Consider the following 18982-nt stretch of genomic DNA (forward strand, 5'->3'; position numbering starts at 1 on the left):
ACACACACACACACACACACACTCACTCACTCACAGCTGGCTCTGCAGACACTGGCATCCATCACATCTTGTGAAAGTTAATCTCTCTGAGAGGTGGAACAGCTGCAGTGGCACGCATGTACACGTGCACACACGTGCACATGCACACACACACAGCAGAATGAGCACAGTGGAAGATCAGTTGGAGTAAACTTGTTCATCCACTGACTGGCATGTGACAAGGCACCTCTGACCTGAGAGTAGCAGGCCATGGCCATAAAACAGGTTGTATTCCACTTTCCTAATGCGCCCATAAGTGTCTGTAGGCAGCAGCGGAGGCAGTTCTTGTAATAGCATTTTTAGAAACAGAAAAAATGTAATACTCATTTTCAAAATATCGTACATCAGTATTTTTTGAAGATAATTACTTAATTTAAGTAGAATTTTTACATATACATTTATTCAAGAAAAAACTTGTTTAAATATCGGATTCATGCAACAAAGAGTCATTTTTGTTGCATTTTGGAAATAAGACACCACATGAGGTTCCTACTGTGCAGGTCGTTCATAGCAGCACTTCATGTGGATTAAGGCACCTACTGGAGCAGGGAAACTGCATGCATAAACTGCATGTGTAACATCAGTCTAACACATGAAGGTACCCGTCTCACCCACTCTATATATACGTCTCTCTCTCTCACATCCTCAAGCCTAATTGCTGTTAAAGTACTTGCATGATTGATTTGTAAGCTAGTGAGGTCTGTAATGCTGCCATAGACACTGTTTGAGCAAGACTGCTGACTGCTGTCAAACACACACGCACGCACGCACACGCACACACACACACACACACACACACACACACACACACACACACACACACACACACAGCCATCAGCAAATTATAGTCTGAGTTATGGCAGTGGCATAATAAGAAATACAACTGCAGCAAAACTGTATGCAGTCATTACATCTCACAGGTGAAAGCAGATCACACAGACTGGTAAACTGGACATGCTTCACGGAGATCAGCTCTAATCATTTCTGAACATTTCCAATAAAATGTGCCTGAATAGATTGGATACAGGCTGGTGGAGTGAAACCCTGCAGACAGAAATTCACCTCTATAATCCAGTGTAGCCTGTGTGAGTCTAAAATGTTCATGCAGTTTTGCATAAATTCACAGGCAGCCCACTCAAAACAGGTTCAACTGACTGACAGCCATTAACAAGTCCCAGAGCTTTGTTTCTGCACACACACCATTAAGCGTCCATCCAGTGTTGCTATGTGCCAGTGGCATTGGTTCTGTCACAAGAAAATACCTCTGAGCATGTTTTGAGGGGGAGCACCAAAAAAACCCCAGGCGGCCAGGCACCAACCCCCGGTGAAGAGCGAGCAATTTACAGCCTCCGTAATCTCTCATCAGCATTAAAAAACCTCATTTCAAGAGCCGCCCTAAACAACTGTAACAGCTTGGCTGCAAATCTGACAGGGATGCAATGCCATATTCTGATTAACACTGTATTAACTATATGTTAAAGATCAGTATTAGGTGACAGTCATATTGTAGTGTGAGCCTTTAGGCAAACAGCACAATGAAATATTAAAATAAATGACAAATTGTAATAAATAACACTAATGAGGCAGAACTGAGAAGAATCTGAACTCACTGCTGACTGCATGAGTCCTAAATTGAGGGAATTTTACACAAAAAAAGAAATAATTTCCCATTTTTTCAAAGCCAAGTCGACCACCTGAAACACCAATGAAACAACTATCAGTTCATGCTGGGGAGGACACCCGGGCAGATATGAGGCGTCAGTCAGATGTGTTTGATATCCTGGGGGCATTACGCACACGCCTGTGAACGGATAAGAGAGGATGCGCTTTGCTCGGGATTGCATGATGAGAAGAAGTTCACGCTCTGCTGTCAACAATCGCAAAAAAAAAATAAACAAAATAAAAAAACAAAAAAAAAAAACAAATGCGCACTAAATGAGAAGAGGCTCTCGCTCACCATATCAGCGTCCTGCCCGGCGCCGTCGTTGGAAAAACTCGCAGTCTGAGTAGATTCAAGCTCTCTGTCCGTCCGTCCGTCCGTCCGTCGTCTGCCTGTGTAACATCCACCGTGGCTGCAGCCGCTTTGCCCAAATAATCCAGCACCGTGCGTCTGTTTTCAACCTCTCTCTCTCTCTCTCCCTCCCCCCCTCTCTCTCTCTCTCTCTCTCTCTCTCTCTCTCTCTCTCTCCACCGCACTCTCTCTCGCTCCAATAATTCTCCTACCCGGTGTGGATATGAGTCGCTAAGGTAGCTCCTGAGGTCCCAGGGTGTGTGGTGGCTGGATTGGAGTGAAGCTGGGGCGCAGTGTAAAGCTGCAGACGCCCCGCGCGTAAAAGGCTTGCGACAATTATTTTGGGGAGTCCTTTCTGTAAGGAATCGCCAAAAAGGGCTCTCCAACTTCCTTTACCATCACTCCCTCGCCCGGTAAGAGATGAAATCGCCCCGGTGGACGAGTCAGCAGAGAGAGAGAGAGAGAGAGAGGATGGATGGATCGATAGGCAGCACAGTTAAACATGTCTGGGTTCAGTGTTAATATTTTATATCAGCAGAGGTTAAATTATCACTGACATTAAAATGCAGCTTCATTTGTGAACAGAATCCTGCAGGGTATTTAATGTGCCATAATAGAATGGATAGATGTGCCACCCTTTGTCTGTGTGAAAAAACTCTCACTCAACTCTCAGTTATTTTGTGGAAGTTAAAAGTCAATTTTAGATTAAATCTCTGTTTAATTTTTGTCAACAGGCTCTCTGGAATAGTGTTGGGCTTCGGAGATTAGGAGAGGGGCAATCACAGGCACAATTTATCCGTGGAGACAAGTGGAGCTGATCTTATCTCCAGTGAGGAGCAGCTCTTGATAAAGTCGGATATTGCCTCAACATTTCACGTTATTTAGGCCAACAGTTTCCAAATTGTGCTTAACGGGAACATAAACAAGTCCGTTGGGGATATAAAGGGGTCCACAGGCAGAGGAAATGGTTATATTTCACTTTTATTTTGCAGAATAGATGCGAGAAATGTGCTCTGACTATTAACAGCTCCAGCTGTATGATGACCCTAAAATCAAATCCAAAATCTTCCCAGATGGAACTGCTTAGAGTGATTAGAGTGCACAGCATGATTATGTCAGTTGGCTATGCATGGGAGTGATTGGTGCTAATTTGATGCTGTATGTTTTCTTGTATGCCCAACAGTCACACAGTTTTAGAAGTTTTTTTCTTTCTTGGGCTAAATAATGTTGTAATGAGATCTAACAAAACATCCTAATAAGGTGGTTGTGTCAAAAACTAGCTAAAATAACTTCTTCTGCAGCTACAGCCACTCACTCGGGGTGCTGCATTTCTATTACAGCTGCTGTGTAAGAGTGTGTTTTGTGTAAACTATACGGATACGGTGTGTAAAAACAACTTTTAGGAGTGTCAGGACTGTCTGTGAGAAGGCGAAACAAGCCGTAAGACGAATTTCCAGTCCTTAAGCACATGCATGCACAGCACACACGCACACTCAGACACACTGGCGTGCACACACACACTTTTCTGGGTGTGCTGACCTAGAACACCAAACACAATCAGTGGTTCAGCAGATTCCCATCAGCACAATGTAAATGAGATGGAGGCGCGTAAACGTGCTTTTGTTGCAGAAACTCCTCAGCTCGGTGGGTACAAGAAAACACAACCTCAGGCTGGGCTGGGACACACACACACACACACACACACACACACACACACACACACACACGGACAAAACAGTCGAGCTCTCACAAACACCAGAGACAGATGTAGATGCCCACACATACACACACACACACACACACACACTAAAGATAATAAGTCAGCACATAAGAGATAAGGGGTTTGCTATCAAGATAACTTCACCAGCTAAAATAGAATCTCGAGCTGTATTTGATGAGCCTCATGACATTGCACCACACACACACGCACACATGCACGCACACACACATATATGCACACACAATTCACTTGTGCTAAGCCGCAAAGCACTACGTTTCAAACAGTGTTGCTTATGATGTTTTTGTTTCCTAGCGTGACACCCCATGCCTTCCAACAGTCAACATGTATCCATACTATACAACAGCTGTGGATTAAATATTCAAGTGATCCTCTTAATAAATATGTATGGATATGTCAGCTCAATATTCATCGCCTGTGTGTGCATCGATGCTTTCTGTGTGACTGTCAACACACATGTTCACTCTGGTTCGCCTACTCCCTGCAGGCACGCTGTGCACGCTGTCAACCAACTAGTCCATCATATTTCAATGTTTTTTAACTCATGCATGAACTCTGCCTTTCCGGAGCACTGTTATCCATAATTTCGAACCCAACTCAACACTTTCTTTCTCATAGCTCGCACTGATTCCCACATTTGGGCAAGTAAGAAGATTAAAGTAGGTCTCTATATATTTTAGGTGATATTGTCTGTTGACAGGGTTACAGAATAGGGTTAATAAAATAATCCAGGCTGTTGTGCTGCAGCATTGAATGTTTGAAAAAAAAAAAATCAATTTAGAGTGCAAGATTGTCACAGAAATTCCCACTTATGGATTTAATCCTGTGTTTCAGAGATGTCGATGACGGAAGAATTAAAGACAGCGAGAGGTGTTTGGCCACCACATGTCGCCATTGATTCTCCAAGTCTCTAAAACTCTGCTGGAGGGATACAACACCATTTTCCCACAAGATATTTAATCATTTGCTGTTCTGACGGTGGTGGTGAAGAGTGCTGTCTAACGTGATGGGCCACAATCTCTCATAGGTGTTCAGCTGGGATGACATCTGGTGAAGGCCAGTGCATAAGATTCACATCATTCTCATGCTCATCAAACCATTCAGTGTGCCCTGTGAATAGGGACATTGTTATCCTGGAAGGAAGGGACCACTTACAGAACAAAGGTAACATCTCAGAATAACTTTGTATTGACTTGCAGTAACAAGGGGACAAGTGGACTGAAATTGTGCCAGCAAAATCCAGCCTAACAGGACCACCAGATCCCCTCGCTGTAGGGGGATCAAAGATTCAGGATTGTACTGTTCCCTTGGTGTACATGCACTCGCCGACTTGTCGCAAATACAGTTAAGGGTGACTCATCTGATCATATTACTTTTTCCCCACATCTCCGCAGACCAATGCTGATGGTTTTTGCACCACTGAACTCTCATATGCGCATTCATCTTCGTAATGAGGGGTTTATGTACTGAAAGCGTACTATAATATCCACTCTCTGTGTAATTGTTCTAGTTGATAGTCAGATCACGATCTGCATTCAGTCACCTGGGGAAGAGTTTCTGTTTTTCCATGCATATTCCTCAAGTACACAGCCATCAGGGCCATCAAATGTTTACTGATGTCTTTGGCATAGATCTCAATGCAGATGGCACTTTAGCCGCTGTCCCTATTGGAATAGTTGCCAGAACAATGAACCCTCTTTCAAAATAACTTGGATCTTTCACTCTTTTTAATATTGACATAAAATAAGAAAATGTCACATTACACTCTCTGTAATTTCTGGAGTTTAAGTATTTTGGTATTCTAAAAACAGTGGAATAGATTTTTTTTTTTTTTTAAAGTAAAAATATGTCAATTATTACATTTTGCTTTGCGAACAATATAAACTGGAATTGGCTTTGTGACCGAGGCAATATAAACCTGACATCAACTTTATCAAGCCAAGATTGGAGATGCAGAGTGTGAAAATTGCAAAGGAAGAATCTTAACAATGCTTCTTAGGACACAGAGTCTGTTCTTCAAACAGCATTTCAGAGGGTTATATAATTTTTACTACATTTACCCGACTGTTTTAGCTAATAATTATAAGATTTTTGCGCACTAAATACATAAAGAGCTTATATCTGATATCTGTGTAACAGTTTATAGAAATGTGACACTGCTTTATAAATGTGAGGATTTACTTATAGTCATTTTAGTACTTTTAAAATATATTTTTTAATAATTTTGAGGCTGAAATGTTGGCTGTACAAAACAAGAAATTGGGTATTTGTAGGAGCACCTCTCACTATTTACAGAATTTTAACAAGTCAAGCAATCAATCGATTAATGCATATCATAATCAGCAAATTAGTCCATAATAAAAATAAGCCTTGGTTGCAGTCTTATCAAAAAAAAAAAAAATCACAGTGAGCTCCTTCTTAACTACAACAGTACAATTCTGCTTTTTCATTCATTTATGAATAGTGGAAATCTAACAACATAATAAGTACTAGTATAACAATCACTGGGGACATTTTTCTGTATTGAGTACTCATATCTTTAATACATAAAGTGCATTTTCTTGATTATACTCACATATTTTTACTCAAGTAACATTTTTCATGAAATGATTTTCTTGTAACGTAGTATTTTTAGAATGTGATATTTGTATTTGACTTTAGTAAAGGATCTGAATACTTTCTCCACCACTGGTGAAAACAGATGGCTAACAACAAACCTTCTCAAGGCTACTACTCAATGGTATACATCAGATTTTTATTCAAGGTTAGAGGTCTGGAAATACTGGCTACAACAAATGAGCACACTTGTAACGTTTAAGCAACACATTTAAGTTTATGACAGAATTTATTCAAGTCTGAAGGCAGAAGTGGAGCTGTTGGCCTTCAGTAATTTACATCAGTGTGACTCCTGAATTTTGATGCATCAAATCACCTCAAACAGCGCATCAATTGTAAATGGGCCAGCACAAAACTGAGGCAGACACAGCTCAGACAGCTAGTCTATGTTTTGTTCCGACTCAGACATTCTTACAACTGCATTTACCCTCGTAGTTGGGATTGTTTACGGGAGCAAATGAGATACATTCTGTATCTGTGATTGAGGAGCTGATAGTAAATTCTCTTGTGTAGCAGCAACAACACAACACTTTCTCCAGCAGTTAGCTTCGGTATGACAATGATACAAGAAGGAATCAAGCCACAATAAAACCACATTTATCTGGAGACAGGATCACAGTGAATAATCTTTAGCTAGAATATGCGGTGCCTATAAAAATTATTCACCCCCCCCTTTGAAAGTTTTGCTCTTATACAACACTGAATCATGGTCAATTTAATTAGGCTTTTTTTGCCAAGAATTTACAAAAAAGGACTCTTTCCCTTCGAGTGCAGTTAAATCCATCATTAGGAAATTAAAGGAACATGACACATGGCTGTCCTCAAAAACTGAGTGACCCCGCAAGAGAGACACTGGTGAGGGAGGCCACCAAGACACCTATGACTCCTCTCACTTGTTACAAACTTCAGCTGCTGAGATGGGAGAGACTTTGCATACAGCAACTGTTTCCTGGATTCTTTACCAGTCAAAGCTTTGTGGAAGAGTGACAACGAAAAACTCACAGTTGACAATAATCTCCTAATAAATCTTGACTACAGTTGACCAGAAGGCATGCAGGAGACTGATGGCCACTGGAAGAAGCTTTTTTGATCTGATGAGACCAAAATTGAGCTTTCTGGCCATCAGACCAAATACTGCACACCATCCCCACCTTGAAGCATGGTGGTGGCAGCATCATGATGTGTGCATGCTTCTCAGCAGAAAGCCCTGGAAGGCTTGTAAAGGTTGAGGACAAAATGAATACAACAAAGTATAGGGAAATCCTGGTGAAAAACCTGATGAAGTTGGCAAGAGAATGGTGACTTACGAGTACATTTGTGTCCCAGCAAGACAATAACCTGAAGCAAACAGCCAGAGCGATACAAATGCTTTAAATACAACGTGAATGACAAAGCCCAGACCTCAATCAAATTGAGAATTTGTGGGTGGACTGGAAAAGGGTTGCTCCCTCACAATCCCCAAGTAATCTGAAATGGTTTGAGCAGTTTTGCAAAGAAGAATGGGGTAAAACTGCAGCGTTGAGATGTGCAAGACTAATTGACACCTGTCCACACAGGTTCTGTGCTGTAATTGCGGAGAAAGGTGCATCTAATAAATCCTGATTTGAAAGGGGTGAATACTTACGCAGTCACTTATCTCACATTTATATTTTAAAACAATTGACACTAATTTGGGCAAATGTATTTCACTTTGACGTGAGAGAGTCCTTTTGGTGAATTTGTGTCAAAAAATTACATAGACCGTGACTAAATTTTAAAAATCAGTAAAAGGGAAAAAACTTCTAAGAATGATGGATACTTTTTTGTAGATACTTCATCATCAGTGTCTTCACAGCACGAGGTATAGGATGGGTTTGGACTGACTTCAATCGTCAATCCGATAATGGCTTGAGTATCTGTTGATGAGACAAAAACTTTATTTGAACAGTGTACTGATTAAGAGCCAGATATTGTCTCTACAGGGTCATTTGGACTGTTATCGCTGTGACAGGTCAGTCACAGGTGCAAAAATAATAATGGCTCAATTCCATTTTGATGTGTCAGTAAGCTATGACAGTGCAACTACAATGCAACTAAAATTGGAACTTTTATTACATACACTTGTGCTTGGCAAGTCATAAAGGTCTGCCAACAACACAGGTGTGCTTGTTTACAGACTAACAAAATGTGCTGCCATAAAGAAGAGAACAAAAAAAGGAAAGTGGAAAGAGAAGAACAATGATATGCTAAGCAAAAAAATATTTAAAAACACATAGTGTCTCAGAAAATGGGTCCTGGATTCATCACTTTGAAAGTTCAATTACTGAGTTATGATAAGCATGCAGAGTAGACGCCCATTAAAGTCATGACATTTCAATAATTGCCTCTATTCTCAGCATCCTAGAGAGTCTCTATGCCACCCACTTGCACTACATGCACAGACACACGTCTTAATCACTGAACCTTAATGATTGATGCCCCACACATAAACTTGACAGACACTTGACTCCCCCACCCCTACACACACAATGAGGAGAGAGCAGTGCAAATGTTTTAGGTACTGAAAGTAAAGTATAATGCTTTCACAAACACAAAAGTATTTTTTGTTTATCAATTATCTTTGTATAAAGTGTAAAACAACAGCACCAGTTTTCCTTGGTATGTGTGGCAGGTTGTTTCAAGCATCGTAGAAAACTTGCCACAATTCTTCTGTGTATTCAGACTGTCTCTGTTGCATCTGTCTCCTCATGTACCCCCAGACGGACTCAATGATGTTGAGATCAGAGCTTTGCGTGAGGCGTACCGTCTATTGCAAGGCTTGCTGTTACTGTAGCTAAAGATAATTTTTTTTATGACTCTGGCTGTATGTTTGTTATCATTGTCACTCACTGCAGGATGACTGTGGGACTGATCAGATGCCTCTCTGATCCTATTACCAGACAAAGACGAATCTCAACATTTAAAATGACTAAAAATTATGCACAGCAATATATGACATGGATGAATATTCCAAAGCCAAAAATATTGACAAGTGAACAAGACATATCCTGTTTTTGTCTTGATGCATATGGAAAATAGCGCTGTTTATTTATGAATCTGCACATTTTTGACTGCACACACGCATAGATATGTTGCACACACAAACAAACACACACCACATCATTATCCCTTCCTTCCTTTAGGCACCGACTTGGCATTTTCCAGTTCTCTAGTCATTTGTTTTCTACCCAGGCCTTAGAGGCTGCAGTGGGCTGCTAACCATTAGTGACTTGGCTGGTATTAGAGATGGCAGTTTCCTAGTTGTACCTGGACAATTACAACCATAATTTAATAGAGGGAAACACTAATGTAAACAAGAAAAGCACTCAGAGAGCACAGTACTCCGCCAAGGCTGCTCTGTCGTCATATCATTTCCAATAGATAAGTCCCGATAAGTCTGCAGCGGTGGATTTGTAGTACGATCGCAGTCATGTGATCGTCAGCAGGCAGCTGACGTAGTGCTCACTTGTTGTCATAGTTACAGTGACGCTGTGCCACTGTTTTGCAATGATACAGAAATCTTCAACAAATCCGTGGACCCAGACTATAAGCTGCATCACTGCCAAAATCTAACCAGGTGGTCCTTGTGTCATTTCTGACTTTTCCTGAAACTTTCATCCAAATTCGTTAGTCCGTTTTTGAGTAATGTTGCACACAGAGAGATTCACAGATTAACAGAAGAACAAATGTTCGCTGATCGTCACATAACTCCGCCACGTTCCTTTACGGAGTAATAACAATGAGAGTGTGAACATTAAGAGGTTATCAAGGAAAAGACTGCTAACTGGATTATTGTACCTGCATCAAATCTATATCCTTATCTGCAACTCCATATCTAAATTACACGGTAAGGACAAATAAAGACAACAAAATAGTTTTTATGCATCATTTCCCTTCATGCCTGCTTTTCCTTTTAGGATTTCTTTGCAATTCAGATGTTAAAAGGCACTTGTTGGGTCTTTTATTACTCCTGTAAACAGTGTGATTTGACTCTGACAATGCAAATCCCTCTGTGGCTTAGCTATTAAGAAAAGGTAATTCTGAGCTATAGGAACACGAATTGATCAATTTAGCGGAGCTGTAGCTGAAATGTGTTTTTATTTTTATATAGCTGTAAAAATCTCCATGAATACAATTGATTTTCACAAACACAGTACAGATGAGCTCGGCTGAGTTGAATTATATGTTGCAGGCTCAGAATTTTTGAGCAGCATTACAATGAAACGCTCAGGCGACATGCTGTGATCTGCACTTTAATCGTGCACAGGAGGCAGATCTGCTGTGTGGAAGGTATGACTATGCAGAGTGTGTATGCAGGCACATGTGCTTGTGTGTACACGTTGAAAAAGAGTGAAAATGAGGGAGTAATAGAAAATAAGAAAAACAAGAGAGCAAGCAGCCTAGCAGTCCTAAAGAAGCTTTTATTGAACACTAAGAAGGGAGTATAGAATGATGAACACCCAGCCTGCTCTTTTCACATCGAGGAAATTGCATTTGGGAATATTGAGCTGGCTGGTATGATGAAGTATACAACCCCTCCTCCACCCAAGCACACAACTGCTCACATTTTTATGGCACCAAGTATTAGCATTGCAGAAAAGATCATATTTGCAGAGCTTCATGCACACATCACGCGCGCACATGCACACAGGATCTCATTTAGTCTGTGTGCATGGCTTGGATGAGCACTCTACTATTGAAAGAGCGGAAATGAGAAACGGTGCAAACAGGGAAAGAGAGAGAGAAAAGACGAGAAAAAAAACAGTGAGAGAAGAGGAAGTGGCAGAGAAAGAGAGACAGAATACAGAAGCGAGGAATAAATGAGGAGATGATAAAAGGATAGAATGAGAAAGAGTGAGACATCCTCCTCTGGCACCACTATGGCTGTTAATTTAAAGGCATTATTAATGTGGCTACAATCCATTCCAGCATGAAACACATCAGGATTATTTTTCACAAAAAAGAAAATTATTATTCTGATATTTGGAACAGTTGGATTCAACAAGTTCCATACAAATGGCAAGCGGACTCACCATTAAGTATGGATGCTGACTCAAATGAGTGACAAATGATTACAATACTGCAGGGCTGCACTGTGCAGGGCTGTAGACTTTCAAGTTAAAACCCTGAGATTGCAAAATGAGAGGCATTAGGTGGCAATTTGTATCAAAAATAACAAGCACACTTACAGATCATTTAGAATCATCAATTAACCTCAGCATGTTTTTGGACTGTGGGAGGAAGTTAGTCAAAACCCACGCTGCACAGGGAGAACATGTAAACTCCATGTAGGAAGATCCCAGAAAAGTCGGGACACAAACCAGGGATCTTCTGGCTGCAAGGCGAAAGTGCTAACCACTGAGCCACTGTGCAACCCTTGAACAATGATGGATTTTTATATATTATGTGCACACATGCAACCATGCACACACGAATACATACATACACAACAGTTGAATAGCTTATTTACGTTTACATAAGTGCAATAATTGACTAAAGAGAGCCCTCAATTACATTCTGTACACACTCGATGAGCAATTACTTCTATATACAGAGCAACAAAAGCAGACAGGAAAATAAAATGCTATCAGTGCTCGGCACACACAGATACTCCTGCTTGCATGAGCACACACACTCGCTCGCATGCACATACACACACGGGTCATGGAGAAGTGGCTGTCACTGTGATTGGTTCCTGCTGCTGAGGGCGAACCCACAATAGCCAATTATCTGTCATTATACACCACAGCAGCTCTTGTGGTCTGGATACCTCTGCATGTGTGTGTGTGTGTGTGTGTGTGTGTGTGTGTGTGTGTGTGTGTGTGCATCTGTATGTGTGAATGCCTGTGTGTCATAGCGGGAGAGATCGGCAAATTGCTAGTTATATATTTCAGCATTACTGAAAGACGAGAAGAGAAATGTGGAGGAGGAGGAGGGTAAGAGGGGAGAGTTTGAAGAGGCCAGGCAGAAATATGCAGAGTGAATATAAAAGAACGCAAAGAAGAGATTGATTATTATTTTTGACAGTTGTAGAGAAGATGGGATCACGAGGAGCCACGGACCTCCACTGAGCTGCATGCTGATGACAGATGTCTGGTGACCAAGATATGCCTGATGCAGCGAGGCCAAAGCATCTGGCCGCAGATTGAGGCACTCTGTCAGCATATGACTAATAATCCATCATGTATGAACCTTGTGTGACTGAGATGTGACCACTGTGGACAGATTTTGAAACATATGTGACAATACCTCAGATGACACTATGGTTTTGCAATTTATTTCCAAGAAGACACAGCATAGGACCCATATTAGTGTGACTGCCTCTATACTCTCCAACAAGATACTGCTTTCAACAAAAGGGCAGTTTGTTCAAACTAACAAGGTAAATGATAGAGGTGAGCTGCCTCCATCTGATATTCTCATAATGTGAGTACATATATATGAGTTTGTCACACTCAGCTTTACAATATGGATTATGGTTAATTGCAAGGTTCTGTGTATTATGGATGCTAGTCTAGACTGTATACTTATGCAGTCTATGGTCTGACCACAGTGATGGCATCAACAGGAGAAATGGATGGATGGTTAGAGCTAATAACACCAAGGTCGTGGGTTCGATCCCTGTACGGGCCACTACTGTTTACTGTTGGATCAGTGGTTAAGGCTTTGTGCTATTGATTGACACCAAGCTGCCACTCGTCGGACCCTTGTGCAAGGCCCTCAACCTTATCTGCTCTGAAAGTGTTGTTACGTGGCTGACCCCAGCTTCTTAACAAGCTGGGATCTAAAGAAATGTAAGGATATTTCACACAATTTCCTTCTGCTTAGAGTTTAAATAGTGACTAATGTAGAGAGGATACAGTCAATTCCGTTTTTAATTAGGGGTTGAGCAATGTTATTAGTACTTAAGGAGACTGAAGCTGATAAACATTTGCAGGAGAAATTATAATCTTAGTTTCAAAGTTCAAAGTTGAATAATTCAGTTTCCATTGCAAAGCTTTGTTAAAATGTTTATGCTTCTTCATTTAATGTAATTTTAAGACAGCTTTTTAACAGTTATTCTTCAGTCGTGACAGGCTATTTCTCACAACATGTAATCAATCCTATAATGCTATGGGTGGAGAGGTGACTACTCTGCTGCATCAGAGCAAATAGTAGCACATTTATAAAATGAATGAATTTTATCAGGAGTCAGTTACAGAAAAAATAATGATACTGATTTAAAAAAAAGTTCAATAACAGAGCTGTCAAGTCAACTTTATTTATACTGCACATTTAAAAACAACCAATGTTCATCAAAGTGCTTTACAAGCTCAAAATATACAGAGCAAGAAAAATGATGACAGATTTCAAGGTCTTAAAGCTCAACTTCAATTAAAAGCCAGAGAGTTCATGTATGTCTTCAGTAGACACTTGATGGTATCAAGAGTCCGAGCAATTCTAATTTGAACAGGTAAGCATGACTGGGTGCGGTCATCAGTGTTTCTGAGTCTGGATCTGGGACCATCTTTAAGGACCATCTAATTGGAAAAACCTCAGCGCTAAAACTGGAGCATGAACATGTAAAAGCTCAGATAAATAAGAAGGTGCCAACCCAACAAGTGCAATCGCTCGATCCCGAGCCGTGATTAGAAAGAGTGCCATTCCCACTGATGATGTTCTACTGTTTTTTGCCTGCTAGCTAGAGACACCTAAGAGGGATGTGTTAGTTTGACAGTACAGTATAAAGTTCACACAATCCCTACAAAACTAAAGCATTTTAAACACTTGGAATTTCAAGGATGTTTTTTCACGAGTTTGGTCTCTACTTAAACTGTCTGATAAATGGAAAAATTCCCAAATAATAGATCTTTTTTTTCTAAGCGACTCATTGTTCATTAAAACTGAGGCTGTTTTATCAGTGCACAGTCTATGAGTTTTGTCTTGCCTTGCAACATGTCAGATTTTTCTTATCTTGTATTAGACTATGGATAAAGGAGCAACATTTTAAGCTGTCAAATGTACACCTCACTGAAGCTAAATGCATAGGTCTTTTGGTGGAAAATTAAAACTTACCAACATTACGAAATCCTTAATGACCCGGACATGAAATCTCTGCAGCTCTGTTCAGTTCCTGCCATTCTAATTCTTGCTCAATAATTGTTTGCTAAAGCTTCTTTGCTGCTCTATTGAACCGTCTTCCGATTTAAGCTTGAATGGTGCTCAATCATGACGTGAACTTAGGTCATCATAGCATCCACCTCAAAATAAATCCATCTTACTTTACACTCCTAATACACATCCACTGTGTGTGTGTGTGTTCATGAAGTATGACACTGATCTGTCTCTGCCTGTTTTACAGCTATGCTTCCATAATCCCTATCCTAATCCACTGCCTGTGTGCATGTCTCAGCCTGTGTGTTTCCATGTGTGTGTGTTGGCTTTTTATGTTTGTGCATGTGAGGCATCGTATTTAAGCTTATGGCTTTCAGAGGGCCTCTCTTTCCCATGCCTTCCACACCATATGTAATACCATAGATAGACAGCCCTCCAGTCATCCGCCCCTCTCCATCGAACCACTCAGCACAATGGCCTGGACACAATCACTGTGCAGTCAATATCTCCATTACCATTTCAGTCAACAGAAATAAACACAGTGAAAATTGAATGCTTATGGGTAATATTACTTTTAAATGAGCTGATGAAATGGGTGCAGTGATGACGGGAGAAAGGACTGAGAGTATTTGAGATAAATAGAGGTGAATATGCCAGTGCAACTAAGAGAACAACAAATCAAGGTTACTTCCCTCACAGCCTTTACTTTTTCTTTGTCTTGTCCTTATTACAATTGGAAGACAGTGTTTCATCGTTCAACTAGTGGTTGTTTAGGCAACATTCTCCCCTTATCGTGGACTTTTGTGCTGTGGAAGTGGTATACGTGTTTCTCCTACAATTATTTTTAAATTTGTGCTTCTCTTGACAAAAAACTGTGGCTCCCAGCTTCAGTGTTGGGAAACTGCATGGTGGTTGTAAGATAAAACAAAGGGACAAAAGATGTTTTAAAGGTTAGCAAAGCAGAAAAAAAAACACCTTGATGTAACTTTCTATTCATTAATTTTTCTTCCACTTATCCAGGGTCAGATTGTGAAGTGGTGCATTCAAGACATCACTCTCCCCATCAATGTTATCAGTGTCCTCCCGGGGATCCCATAGCGTTTCTAGGCCAAATGAGACATGTAATCCCTCCAAGCAAACTCTGGGTTTACCTCCACGGTATAAAGAAAATTTCCCAGAAGGCATCTCAATCAGACGTCTGAGCCACCTCATCTGGCTCCTTTTGTTGTGAAAGAGAAGCGACTCTACTCCGAGCTCCCTCCAGATGTCCGAGCTCCTCACACTATCTCTATGGCTGAGCCAAGCCACTCATTTCAGCCGGTAATATCTGCAATCTCCTTCTCAGATCTTAAAACCAAAGGTGAGGGTTGGAGAGAAAACTGACTGGGAAATCAAAAGCTTCACCTTCCGGCTCAGCACCCTCTTCAACATGACAATTCACTTACTGTTGGCGCTACACCAATCCATCTGTTCATGTTACGCTCCATTTTCCTGTCACTCTCCAACAACATCCCGAGATATTTAGACTCCCATGAAGACCCCCTATGAGTTAGCAAAGATGGACTTTTGACAGCTTGCCCAGAAAAAGGAGACCGGGCCCTCTTCTCAAGCCAGGACTGGAAGGAAAGCTCAAAGGTAAACTTCTGGTGGCCAACCATTCACCAACTGGGTATGAACAAGACGCATTGAGTCACAACCAAATGGGCGACCACTTGCTGGGAGAGGCGTAGGGGTCATGTGTGGTCTTTAGTGTTGACTTGACCATAGAAAGACGGAGACAATGATTGAAAAAAACATTGTAGTTGAGACATGCTCAGTGCCTTTAACCCTAATGATATCAGGATGCACTATGGAGTCTGTTTCATAAAACTGTCCTTACACATGGTCATGTCAACAAAGAAGAAAAGAGAAATTGTAGATACGATTGGTGATTCTATGTGTTTAAAAATGGTGCTTGAGATGAAGAGCGAGAGGAATAAGAGGTTGATGAGTGGAACCCTCAGCAATGATGTTCCCATTAGAACTGTACCACACATTAAGCTCCCCACTAATGACTGATGTGTGTGTGTCTGTGTGTGTCACATGTATGAGTGTACATGGGATATGTGCGTGAATCTTGAACCATCCTAATTATCAGACGTGACTCACATGAGGGTAATTACAGCATCACAGACAGTGGGAACAAGGCTATGACTGACCCAGAAATCTACAGGCTAATGAAGCGGTAAGACACACACACACACACACACACACACACACACACACACACACACACACACACACACACACACACACACACACACACACACACACACACACACACACACACACACACACACACACACACACACACACACACACACACACACTTTCTATGTCTCGCTCTCACCTCACACAGAGAGATGGGGACAGAGTGGGAGAAAGAAGGAAACAGTCAAAAAGACAGAAAGGGGAACAATGTTTCCCTCAGACTGCATTAGAGAGAGTTGAGAGATTTGGGAGGAGCTGTCAAGAGACGCTCTGTCAGGCAGCTTCAAGCTCAGCCCTCTTCCTAGAATGAACTAATCTGGTTCCCTCTGTTCTTTGTCATATCTGGCCATGGCTTCACAGTACTGTGGTCTGCTTCCACAGCCGTGGATTAAGCTCGGCTACCCGAGACTAAATTCTCTACTGAAGAATCATCTAGGTGTAATCCCTGCGTGAAGCCAGCCCTGTATGGTACAGCATATTATGTCTTTCACAATGACTATTATACACAGCTGCACAGTCTGGAGATAAAGGAGACAAGTGTGAGGATGGTTAGCTGTGTAATGGCAGCACAGCCTTAGGGTTGCTTTCATTTCTTATGTAAAATAAGAGTGGTTCACTTAAGGTAGACCTCCAGGGAGCACATTAACTAATTCTGAGTTCTGACAGATAGTTTTTCAAGTCAGTGATTAAAATATTAAAATTTGAACATATGCTGTCATATATTTCTTTAATAATCCTGTCTCCCAGTTTTCATTGTTTGCATTAACATTTAACATTTGTGTTTTCTGTTTCATTTCTTTTGAATTCACAGGGGGAAAAAAATCACAGTAAGTTCTGTGTGTGTCAGTTCACAAGTCATACGCATGAATGACAAGACAAAGCGAAACATATACCAATCATAACCAAAGAAAACAACGAAGTCCCAGTGAAGTCAAACATCACATCCACGCCACATCAAACAAAAGAAAAAATAGCAGATTATGTAGAATTGCATGCCCACTTCACCATATCTCAAGTTTTAAAAAGTCCATGGCCTCTCTAACATGCAGATGCCATTCATAGAAAGTAGAATGTCAATGAAGGGAGAATGAAGGGCTTCAATGTGTTTTAATGTGACCAATAGAAAAACAAAAGTAGCAAACTGATGAGAAGTGGACATTAAAGAGTTAAAAACAGTTTCTTTGTAAATGTCATAATAATAATTATGTCTGTCACAGGAGACCACCGAGTCTGCTTCTGTTGCCACAGCAATCTCTCGCCTTGTGCTGCTTCACATAAATATTCTGTTGAAATTAGATGAGTTCCATATCAAAGTACAGATTTTAAGAGTTAAGACCGTTGTGTGGTGTTTGAAGTGCTTCTATATGATAAATGTGTTGCATGGGTCCACTCAGAAAAGTTAATAAAAAAACGCTAGATGCCCCCCCTACACCAAATCCATATCACCTCCAACACAGACAGACGCACACACACACACACACACACACACACACACACACACACACACACACACACACACACACACACACACACACACACACACACACACACACACACACACACACACACACACACACACACACACACACACACACCATTAAAATGTTATTAAATAAATTGATTAAATTAAATTTCAAAAATCCGAAATAAGCCACCAATTCATCAACTTGGGTCCCTGGCATCCTAAAGATGACTGAATCCAGACTGGATGAGAGGGAAGCTGCATAAGACTTGGATCATTCTTTAGGGAACAGGGCATGGCTTTAGTGAGAGCTTAAATTCAGAGGAAAGAACATATTTCATGGACCCCCGTCTTCCTCTATGAGGATACTGATGCCCCATGTGTTGGCTTAAGTGTTGATGAGTGAGTTGTTATTAAAATTCCTGAACTGTTTTTATCATTCTAGGTTGAAAAGAGCAACAACAGATCTATACACTGTATAGATGTGTCACAGTGCTGCACATACATTAGCATATTAGCAATGCACACACTGTCAAACTCTGTCCCTCATGTGGTATATAGAGGAGCATATTTTTTGTGTTGAATAGGGTTGCCAAAAAACGTCATTAGTGATTATGATGCTTTATTTCACCATGTCTTGATAGTGATAAATGTAACAAATATTACATGAATCACTAAAAACACTTCGTTTTTTTTTACTGATAAATGTGATCCAGCTGAGATAAATGCCAAATCTTCCTGTCTATATTGCTTG

At 40.8% G+C, this 18982-nt stretch overlaps 1 protein-coding gene across 28 annotated transcripts in view; it reads right to left on the reverse strand.

Annotated features, from left to right (window-relative positions):
• ptprdb (protein tyrosine phosphatase receptor type Db) overlaps nt 1–18982 on the reverse strand; it is a 156962-nt gene that overhangs the window by 90983 nt on the left and 46997 nt on the right. For 4 of the 28 annotated variants that reach the window (XM_055009719.1, XM_055009727.1, XM_055009726.1 and 1 more), the window contains exon 1: nt 1997–2184. The exons of 18 other annotated variants lie outside the window; for them this stretch is intronic. The gene's annotated coding sequence lies outside the window, so the exon portion shown is untranslated. Of the gene's footprint in view, nt 1–1996; nt 2186–18982 lie in introns of those variants that run through there. 6 more of the 28 variants (XM_055009722.1, XM_055009699.1, XM_055009725.1 and 3 more) reach the window with 4 other exon arrangements.

The sequence above is a fragment of the Amphiprion ocellaris genome, chromosome 4 (genome assembly GCF_022539595.1).
Source record: "Amphiprion ocellaris isolate individual 3 ecotype Okinawa chromosome 4, ASM2253959v1, whole genome shotgun sequence".
Taxonomy (NCBI): Eukaryota; Metazoa; Chordata; class Actinopteri; family Pomacentridae; genus Amphiprion; species Amphiprion ocellaris.